This window comes from Triticum dicoccoides, chromosome 3A, assembly GCF_002162155.2.
Source record: "Triticum dicoccoides isolate Atlit2015 ecotype Zavitan chromosome 3A, WEW_v2.0, whole genome shotgun sequence".
Classification (NCBI taxonomy): domain Eukaryota; kingdom Viridiplantae; phylum Streptophyta; class Magnoliopsida; order Poales; family Poaceae; genus Triticum; species Triticum dicoccoides.
The window spans coordinates 644,008,593-644,019,663 of record NC_041384.1 but is presented as its reverse complement, the minus strand read 5'-3'; the positions used below and the strand labels follow the sequence as shown (position 1 = coordinate 644,019,663).

Here is an 11,071-nt window from a genome sequence, read left to right as displayed (position 1 = left end):
CCCGAGCTGATCGGCACCCCCCATATCTAGCCCAAATATGGGGTGGCTATGGGGCGCGCCCGGGCACGTCCGCCATGTCGGACTGACGAAAGGGTCTCGGCCGGAACCGCCCTTAAACCCGGCGGTCTGAAACTTGTCTTCTCCGTCGGACCGGTGGCGCCGCGTGGCGCAGCTCCGGCGGGCCGGGTAGTGCATTGCCCGTCTATTTAAGTCGAACGGCGGCACCGAACCCTACCATCCATCCACATTTTCCTCCTCTTGTCCACCGCTGTCGCCACTTTCCACTTTACACGTCCACCTAGTAGCCATGCCCCCACACCGCCGGACAAGGAGCGAGCCCTTTCTGACGCCGGAGCGCCAGCTCAAGCTCCTTGAGCAGATCCGGGCAAGGCGCGCAGCCCGAATCGCCGCGGGGCTACCTCCGGATGCAGTGGATCCGAAGGAGGAGGAGGAGGTGATGGTGGTGGTGGGGATGGGGTGGAGGAGGAGGAGGAGGAGCCGGAGGAGGAGGATGTGGGAGACACTGGCGACGGGGATCTGTAGGCGGAGCAGCAGGCCATCCTCAATGGTTGCAGAGGGAAGACGACGTCGCCGGCAGGAGATAGAGGCGCAAGAGGCCGTGGAGGAAGCGGAGATGTTCGCCTACATGGATAAGGTCGAGCAGGAGGAGGATGAGCTGGAGACCTTCTAACCGCCCGTCCAGCTGGCGTTCGGCACCGTCGTCGTGGACATCTCTGACGATGAAGAGTAGATAGGATAGTATGTAGATGTAGTGCGTAGAATTATTTTTGTATGTTTTGTATGAAGAGGGATACAATATGAGGAAGACAGATGCAAAGTGGTTAATTTAAGACGTGTTCGGTCAATGCCTACGAACACGTCCAAACGGGTTTGAAAGAGCGGATTTGCAATGTCCGGCTGTAGACGCTCGGGCCGTCTTTTTACCGCATACTCCACCAATGTTGTTTTTTCGGTCTTCGCTAGCAACGGCTCGCACAAGCACAACGCTCACGAGGCGCGCCACGCGCCCCAACTCGTAGTACCTCTAATACCACTAGTGGTTGGGGCGCCACCTGGTGGCGCCTCTTAAGACGGGATTGTGAGCACAAATCATGCTATCGTATTTGTTAACATGTTTGTATGACAGTAGACTTGGTTTAGCGAGAGCGACAATTACATGTTAGTGGTTAGAAATGGAAGGCACGATAATATAACTACAACAGAAAAAGTGTCCTTTCATAAAGTAGAGCAAGCCTAAACAATAAAATTGAACTTCACATAAGTATATTTCGTGTGAATGTGGAGATCACACCAGACTACTTGATGTAGCAAATGACATCCAAATTTCTCTGCAATCTCATTCCAGTCAAGCAACACTTCTTCCTTCTCCTGGCCAGAAATATAACTAAGGACCTACACAGACTTGGACCTTTAACAATCTTGCTCTCATGCCACTGGACCTCCACTTGCTTGAGAAATTCACTCTGGTCTATCCACCTACAGTCCTGAAATAACATGATACCATTAGCAAATATCAGGGTTATCAACAAAGATATATAATAAGTAGTACAATATAACTAACCATTTCTGCATCTCCGTGTTTGGTTCACAACTATGATTGATGAACCTGGACTTGTTCCTCTGGTTTGTTGCATCAAATGACCATATTGCTACTGACCTCACAGAGATAGAAGCCAGTGTAACGTTGTCTCTTCATTTACCATGGTCTTTCCTCATAAGCTATGTCATCAATAACTACAATATTGATGCAAGATATATGGATATTAGTTTGATCGCCCAGTGTACAATGTGATTAACCATCATAACATCAATCATAAAAAAAACTGCAATCACATACACACACAATTATTTTCACCAGTACAACACAATATCCAATGTAATGAGTGAAATTTGTTGAGAAACCAAACATTGAGTGACTTGGTAGCAGGGACAAACAACAGAATGACATGGAGACGGTGATGTCGATGTTGTGGCAGGTGATATTGATGAGCCCATCGTCGTAGTCGATGAGGGAGCAACGGTCTATCCAGATGTCGAAGGATCCAGGATTGATGGATGCCGTCGACGATGTGGCTGCGGCTGGCCTCAAACTGGACTGAAATGATTCAGAATTAGTACAAGCACAAGCACGGATGGTAGTAGTTAGTTACCTTACTGCAGGGGATGTGCTAGTGGCCGAGCGTGTAGCGAAAGATCGTAGGAGACAACAAAAACGAAGGCGTTGAAGAGCGCCCAAGCACTGACCCGCCGGACAGCACCAGGGAACGGGTACGAACGTCTTCTTGGCCATGGTCACTCCAAGGCAGCAGATGATCCATAGTGGATCCAAGCTTTTTTTGTAGGGAGTCCATGTACCCAGGAGCTAGCTAGGACGAGATTAGCAACAACAACACACAGTTAGTTGGTTCCCTCGTTCAATTTCGAATTTTGTGAAGATCAGTAGATCATAACTACCTACTAAAACAATCATCCAGATTGTTTATATAAGAGATTACCAAAACGACAAAGCCGTCCATGAATGCAGAGCAGACCCGAACAATGAAAGAAAAATCTAATGTCAAGAAATTGCAGCAAAGGTGCTTCAAACAGAATTCCGACGACAACAAACACATATAGGGTGAAACATAAGAAATTCACCTTGCCTATTCCAGAACCAATCTTCCACGCCATAATAGCACCATCAGAACTTCCGGACAATAGATAGTGTGTCTCCCTGCTTCAAATTACAGAGGAACAAATTAACAAACCACCAGCTAACTGTTCAGTACTCATTTCCGGATCAGATTAAACATTCTTTTGCTTGGTGTATACTGGTGCTATGTATCTATAGCTAACTCCTCTCACGTACGATCAATTATCCATTAAGACAATCGTCTCAGGATCATACTCTAATTTTGCCTCAAAATGTAGCTCAGTGCATGAACAACAGTACACGACATGGTTTTGTTTCAGCCTGATTATTCTAGCTAATCATTTCAGTTCAGATGCAACAGAAAGAGAATTAAGAGAGACAGAGAAAATAAGTGTAAAAAGGAGGTAGCAGACCTGGAGTGCATCCTTCTTGGTTGGAAGCCACAGCGCGCAGTTCACCACCGCCTTATGACCCGGCAGTGTGGTCACGGATTCAGGGCTGACAGTGAAACATCTAGCTTTGCAGGGTTCTTAATCTGAAGTGACATAGCAAGAAATACTTCAGATTGACAGCATAAGGGAAAGATAACTAATTCTTTGCTCAACTCCCAGAAAAAATAGATAATGCAAACTATCTGTTGAAATGGATAGGAAAATGAACAAGCGCAAGATATACTTTCATTGAAGCGACTACCTAATAAGATCAAGACAATGGACAAGTGCATTGGTTGGGTATTGAATGGTAGCCTATGTCCTTCACGAGCAAGTGCATCTCATAAGTCACATGCATAAGAATTCTCAGATGTAGCAGGGAGAATTTGTGTGGGTGCTCACTGCAAACAGAAGATTCTCAACTATCTTCTCACATCCGGTTATACCAGCCTGTTGATATGAAAATCTGTTGTGAAAAGAACAAAACGTGGTAGGCCTTCAAATAGGTAAATGGCGCTGATTCGGTCATGCAAACCAACGCACTTGCAAGTTTATGGAAAATTACCTGTGAAACCATCTGTTGAGCGATCCTACTGAAGATCCAGTTATTAGTTCATCCTTTTACATCACCCTCACACATGACAGCAGGACTAAATTCAATCATCCACTCCTAGGGCGCGACCATCCAATAGGAACAAAGAGCAATGGAAGATGGATAGCTACATTGAAGAACATTTATTAAAAAACGAAAAACAGAATTTCCAAAACATCGTTGATGTACTCTGCTACAGTAGATACAAACTGAAAAAAAATAGTACACATGTGAGAAGGAAACATGCTACACACTTGATAAATGATGGTAGTGAAGTAGTATGAGAGGGGCTAGTATAGAGTCTAAAAGGAGGCAAAAAGAGAGAGAGAGAGAGAAGAATTATGGCTACTATGCGAATCTTTATTTTGTCAAAGCCTGAATCATATAGAAGCTTAACTATCTTATTCAGAAATTCATCACACACTGTAACTATCACTTTTAGTAGTGGGAAAATGCTCAAGATTGCATAAAAACTTGGAAGCTTTGTATTGATTTCTCAATACACATTCACAGATTTCTCACCATCCAGTCAAAATTTATAAGATTTTACTATAGTAAGTACAACACCATGAGAAAACAAATGCAAATCTAGACTTGCCTCCCCTTGAACACAGACCCAAATCACCAGGGTTTGACGTTTCACTTCCAAACAGTCTGGACCTGCGGGTCTAGCAGAGGTGAAAAGGAGGCTGGCCTCGCCGTCGGAGGAGCCGCGGACGACCGCATCAACCTCGTCCTCCTGCGGTTTCCTCGGGACGAGAGCTCGCGGCGCCGCCCGCCTTCTCGTTATTGCCGACGGGGTTGTGCGGAGGAGTAGCGCCCAACCTTGCTATGAGGAAGCCACCAAGAGGAGAAGATGACCTTCCTTCGATGGCCAGCGCCGGAGGAGCGATGGGGCGGCAGCGGCGGCCGGCGGCGGCGGCGGCGGCCCTAGCTCGGGAGTGGAAAGCCAAAACAAGAGAGGAGGGAGGCTGCCTGCGTGTGAGAGATGAAAAGGGGCCCAGTTCACGCGTTTTCTCCTTTTCTTTCTTTCTCTCGAGGGAAAAGTCTAAAAAAACACTGAATTCGTATTCCAAGTCTGAATCAAACCTTAAACTCCCAATCCCTGAAATTGCCACCCTGTACTTTATAATCCCGGCTTATCCCGGCTAGTTTGTGCGAGTACTCATTTGTGTTGAGCGGGTTTGCGTATGTGGCAGATTTGGGACGGGAAATACTCACCAGCTAGACTGACCACGGGCCCTACCATCGCAGCTCTTAAACCTCATCACCAAACCGCTGCCTCCCTTGACGGTTCCCCTTCCTGTCCCTTCTCCTTCCCCTTCCTGTGCGGCGGCAATGGCGATCGGGGACTGATATCGAGGATAGCAAGACGATCGCAACGGCTGGTGGAAACATCGGTAATCCTCATCCATGTCTTGCATTCTTCTGGTAGTTGCATCTGCCGCCAATCACAGGCTCTAGTTAGGGTTGTGAGCTCTGAAATTTTTAGGTTTGTAGGTCTTTCTGTTTGTGCGAAAAAGTTGGATTTGATCTTCAATTTAGTTTGGATTAGTTGTATTCCTCGTTGATTGTTGGAAAAAATTTGTGGCAATGTAGGCTAGGGTTTGTGTTGTGACCATGGATCCAAGTGAGAAATTGACTGTGCAGTTTCATTTTGGTGGGCAATTTGTTCGAATTGGGCCAAATTTGGATTATGTTGGTGGGGATGAGGCAATGTCAGAGTTAGAGAGGGACAAAGTGTCCCTACCTGAGGTCAAAGGCTTTCTTGGTGATCACGTAACTTGTAAAGGAAGTATGAAAATTTACTTTCTATTGCCTGGTAAAGAACTAGTGAATGGCTTGTTATTTCTCTCTGATGATGTTGGTTGTATGAAGATGTCAGAATACACTACTGATGGTGGAGTAGCTGAGGTTTATGTGGAATATTTTGGGGAGGATGATAATCAAAGTGGCAGTGAAGACAGTGTTAGTGACTTTGAGGATGAGATAGGTATTGATGCTGATGAAGAAAGTGATACTGCACCTGACTGTATTATAACTGCAGAAGATGATCATGTGCTTCTACCAAATCAGAGAGGAGTGATAACTGAAATACTTAGTAGCCCTACAAAACATAAGTTTCTAAAGAAACAGAGGGATGATATAGGGCAATGCTCTCAAGTGAATGTGTGCGCAGATCTCATATCCGGCAGCTCTCAGGTACTAGATCCTGCATCACAAGGTGGTACTGCTGCTGCAATCACTATAGCAGGAACTCAACAGCCAACAATCCAACAAGTACAAGAAGAGGCAATACATGATGACAGTGGTTCTGAAGATTCAGATAGCGATGCTGATGATACTGACTATGTGGTAGGTAGTGATGGCAGTGGATTGGATGAAGAATATGTGGAACTAAGGGAACAAGCAAATGCCTTTAAGAAGAAAATCAGAGCCTCTAAGAGGTGGGCTGAAAGTAATCCTTCAGGCGTTGTTCCAATTGATCTAGTGGCAAATGTGGAAGAAGTGATAGGAGAAGATTACTTCGACTCAGATGATGAGGACTACTCATATGATGATCAAACAGATGATGATGGCCATATTGTTAGGAGGAAGAGCCAATTCATCAGGTATAACCCAAAGACAGAGATTCCTACTTTCTGTTTAGGGATGGTGTTCAGGAGCAAGAATTAGATGAAAAAAAGCACTAATAAAATATGGACTGCTCACAAAAAGAAGTATTATTTTCATGAAGTCAGAGGATGAAAGGATTAGGGCCAAGTGTGGTTGGCCAGGATGTCCATGGCTCATTTATGGAGCAAAGACAAGCAGGTGTTCCAGATTTCAGGTTTTGACATATGAGAGTGAACATATGTGTGCTCCAAACAGGGACAATCACCTTGTAACTGCTAAAGTGATTGCTAGAAGATATGAGGATATCTTAAGGGCCAACCCCACTTGGAAGATTGACAACATTAAGGCCACTGTTTTGAAGGATTTCTTTGCTGATGTATCAACATCAAAGTGCAAGGCTGCAAAGAAGATAGTGTCACATAAGCTATTAGAAGGGATGAAAGAGGAGTACACTAAGGTCTTTGACTACCAGCTAGAATTGCTGAGAAGCAATCCTGGAAGTACCATACTTGTTGGATTGGATCCTGAATATATGGACCAAAATATATTCCAGAGATTCTATGTGTGTTTCAATGCTATGAAAAAGGGTTTTAAAGCATGTAGAAGGGTGATTGGCCTTGATGGTTGCTTCTTTAAAGGAGCATGTCAAGGTGAGCTCCTTTGTGCTGTTGGTAGGGATGCTAACAACCAAATGTACCCAATTGCTTGGGCAATAGTAGAGCAAGAAACAACAAAAAGTTGGGAATGGTTTATTGGACTTCTTATCAAAGACTTGGACATAAACAATCAAGGTGAAGGCTGGGTGTTCATTTCTGATCAACAAAAGGTAATTTATGATCTTTATGACCATGTTGTTAATTATTGTTGTTTGGTCGCCTCGACGGAGCACGACCTAGTCTACTTATTTTATAGCATACTTTAGTCATGATGTCTGGTCGCCTCGACGGAGCACGACCTAGTCTACTTATTTTATAGCATTTTTTAGTCATGATGTTTGGTCGCCTCGACAGAGCACGACCTGGTGTACTTATTTTATAGCACATTTCTTTATCAATTTATGAGTGGTAGTATGGTTTAATTTGCATACAATTATCATGTAGGGTTTAATCAGCAGCATGCAAGATTATCTGCCAAAGGCACAACACAGGATGTGTGCTAGACACATATATGCTAACTGGAGAAAAAAGCATAGAGAGCATGCTCTACGGAAGAAGTTTTGGGCTATAGCAAAGGCTGCAAACAGAGAAGATTTCATGTATAGAAAAGCAAAGTTAGCTCCAGACACACCTGAAGGGGCAATGGACATAATGAAAACAGAGCCTAAGCATTGGGCAAGAGCTTTTTTCCCTGTTGGTTCACTATGTGACTCAGTGGACAATAACCTCTGTGAGTCATTCAACAATGCAATCATTGAGGCCAGATTCTATCCTTGCATATCTATGTTGGAAAAGGTTAGACGGAAAATGACAAAGAGGGTATAAGAAAACAGAGAAAAATCTGAGAAGTGGACTAACAATCCAATTTGCCCAAATATCTTTAAAAAGCTTAAGGTGAGCATCAAATTGACTCAATTTTGTGACGTGCTCTGGAATGGGAAAGAGGGATTTGAGGTTAAGCATGTCAGTGGAAGAGGAAGGACCTATACAATAAATTTAGAGAAGAGGACATGCTCTTGTGGGTACTTACAGCTTGCAGGCCTACCTTGCTGCCATGCTATAAGTGCTATATATAAGTCTGGTAGAAGAACTGAAGATTTTATTGAAAAGTGTTACTCAGTTGAGCAGTTCAAGAAAATATATGAGCATTGTTTGCAACCAGTTGAAGGTGAGGAAAGGTGGCCTATTTCTCATAATCCCAGACCACAAGCTCCAGGATATGTTAGCATGCTTGGTAGACCTAGGAAGAATGACAGGAGGAGGGAAGAAGGAGAAGCACCAAAAGGAAATAAGATGTCAAACATGGGATTAAGATAACTTGCAGTATGTGTGGCAGCAAAGGCCACAATAAGACAGGTTGCCACAAAAATCCAGAAAAAGGGAAGAAAAAGAATGCCTTTTTGAAGAAAACAGGGAGGAAAATGAAGGAAACTGAGGTATATAATTCTACAGATTTATCATTAATTATGCATTTCTTGTAATGATTATGCATTTCCTTTCTTATGCATTTTTCATATATTAAGGCATTGTTTTTTCCAACAGCAAGCACACACTGATGCTCAGATCAGAGCAAGACAACAGGATAACTGCAAAGGAAAAGCAACTGGCCAAGCAAGTGGAGAGAAGAGGGAGATTCCTAAAAAACATAATTTGCAAGCCAAGAAAAAAGCAAAGAAGTGATCCTGCTAGACTTGTGCTTTCTGGTCATGTTAGTATGTCAGTATTGTTAAACTGGTCATCTGCCCTGTTTGGTTGAACTTATGGTTTAGTCCTTTTGGTTGAACTACTGGTGTATGCACTATTATTTGTGTTGAACTTGACCTGGATGCACTGATCGTGTACGAACTTATCTTGGTAATGTGATGTTTGGTACTCTGCCACTTCCCTTTAAATCTGTGCCATGACCTGCTATTGTTTGCTACTCTAAATCTGTCAAATTCCAAAGAAGAAAAGGCTGGCACATAGCTACTGTGAGCTATTTGAATTCTGCCAAAAAAATTACAGAGCAGCTCAAATTCCAAAGAAGAAAAGGCTGGCACATAGCTACTGTGAGCTATCTGAATTCTGCCAAAAAAAAATACAGTGCAGCTGTAATTTTTTTGCAGACCAACTGTCTAAACAATCCAATCAAAAGGACACAAAATTTAAAGTGCCCAAGCAACTAGAGAGAAGAGGAAAATTTGCACTCATAATCATCACAAATATTTGAAAGTGCACAAAAGGAATTAATATCACTGGCAGATGACACAAATGTACTCTACAAAACATAGATCCTGCCATTACATCATCCAACCATTACATTGATCCTCTACCTAGCAGAAATCCTGCAAATAGACCAACAACTACACTGTTACACTGTTATACATTGCACTTCTCTCCATCCTTTTAGACCTAGCCAATATTCCTTTAATTTCTTCATTCTTCTCATGAATTTGTTGTGCCAGTACAGCCTCTGCTCCACTTCTCCTCCCCTGTTCTAGCCATGCCATCGGTCTGAATCAAAATAGACAACAGTTCCAAACAATAAAAAAATGGGAAATCTCAAAAAGGAATGAAGAAATTCAGTTTAAAGGAGGAAGATGAGGATCTTACAATCCTGAGCATGCAGCAATAGTATCTTCTTCCAGGATTTTTGTCGCTCCAGGAAATCCAACGGGCTGCCTTTTTCGGCGGCTTGCAGTAGCATGGCCTCGACGACTGGTACGCCATCGGGTCCTCTCGATAGGGCACCGGCGACCTGGATGGTGCCCTACGACGGCGCCCTCCGTCTGAGTACGATGAACCAGAGGACGACGCCATTGGCGATTGCTCTGTCGCCGCCCGCCCCCCCTCCCCTCCTCGAACACTAATTTCTTTCCCCACCGAGCGGCCCAGGCATTCTTTTTCTTCACGGCCCAGACAACGGCCCAGATTGGCGATTGCAGCGATCCAGCAGGGCCCGACGTCAGTCCTACGTGGGGTCTTATTCCAAGTTTCCAACCCAATCCGTCACATGCCAGCAGTCCCGAAGCGCAAATGAAGTTTTAGCACAAATCAGCCGGGATAAGCCGGGATTATAAAGTACAGGGTGACAATTTCAGGGATTGGGAGTTTAAGGTTTGATTCAGATTTGGAATAAGAATTCAGGGTTTTTTTTAGACTTTTCCCTTCTCTCGACGATGCACAGTAAAAACAGCGATAGCCTGGGCATCGCTAGCGATCGAGCGTAAAAAAATTGCGACAGTAAAAGTGCTGAGGTGGCATAGCCCAGGGAACGCACCTGATGCACACGTTAATGTTTTTAATCGTGGCCGTGATACCCGATGAACGCGAGATGCCACTGCTCCAGTGATCACTCCTCTCAACTAGTTTTGTTTAGAAAATTTCTGATTTATTCATCTCTAATCATAATAATACAAAAAACAATAAAAAAATAAAAATTACATCCAGATTTATTGATCCCCTAAGGATGGCTACAAAATTAAAGTGAGCTAAAGGTGCGCGGCCGTCATCGTCCTTTCTTTGTTGAAGCCGGACAAATTTATTGTAATAGATAGTCGAAAAGTCGTCTGCTAAGGCTACATAGGACCACCTCACCAGAACAACAACCCTCACCGATGAAGAGTAGCATAAATGTGAAAAATCCAATCTAAAAATACATGAACATAGCCAAACGACGAATAGATCCGAATAGATCCTATAGGTAGCGTTACATGCATGCATGCCACGCACACGCAAAAATAAAACCAGTCACAAGTCTCAAAACTACATCTCGCATAGAAAAGGGGAGATCTCCGATCGTATCGTACGTTCGTCGACGCAAAGCACAACGTACCTAGAATTCGGATCGATCACATGCCATGCATGCGACTGCGCGCCAGCTCTGTGGATGAGGACGATCCACCGATATCGTACGTTCGTCGACGCAAAGCACAACGTGCCTAGAATTCGGATCGATCACATGCCATGCATGCGACTGTGCGCCAGCTCAGTGGAGAACGATCCACCGACGTGGTCGATGGACACGTATCACTAGTAGAAAACGGAGCTTTAAAATCGGTTTGTAAGGGTCTTTAGTGTCGGTTATGGAACCGGCACTAAAGTGCCACCACGTGGCGTGAGCTCACGCTCTAGTATGGGGGAC

General features: G+C 44.1%; 1 long non-coding RNA gene across 14 annotated transcripts; it reads right to left on the bottom strand.

Moving 5' to 3' along the window:
- Nucleotides 1-1,211: 1,211 nt before the first annotated feature.
- Nucleotides 1,212-4,647, bottom strand: LOC119269858. Of its 14 annotated transcripts, none has more exons than XR_005133777.1 (7): nt 3,650-4,647; nt 3,487-3,550; nt 3,347-3,406; nt 3,067-3,188; nt 2,659-2,734; nt 1,583-2,387; nt 1,212-1,505 (listed from the first exon to the last, which is right to left on the bottom strand). It is a non-coding gene; the product is annotated as an uncharacterized LOC119269858 (long non-coding RNA). The 14 variants fall into 14 exon arrangements; XR_005133780.1 differs by having other exon boundaries at nt 1,583-1,755; nt 1,859-2,387; nt 3,347-3,534; XR_005133782.1 differs by having other exon boundaries at nt 1,583-1,755; nt 1,929-2,387; nt 3,347-3,534.
- Nucleotides 4,648-11,071: the final 6,424 nt, after the last annotated feature.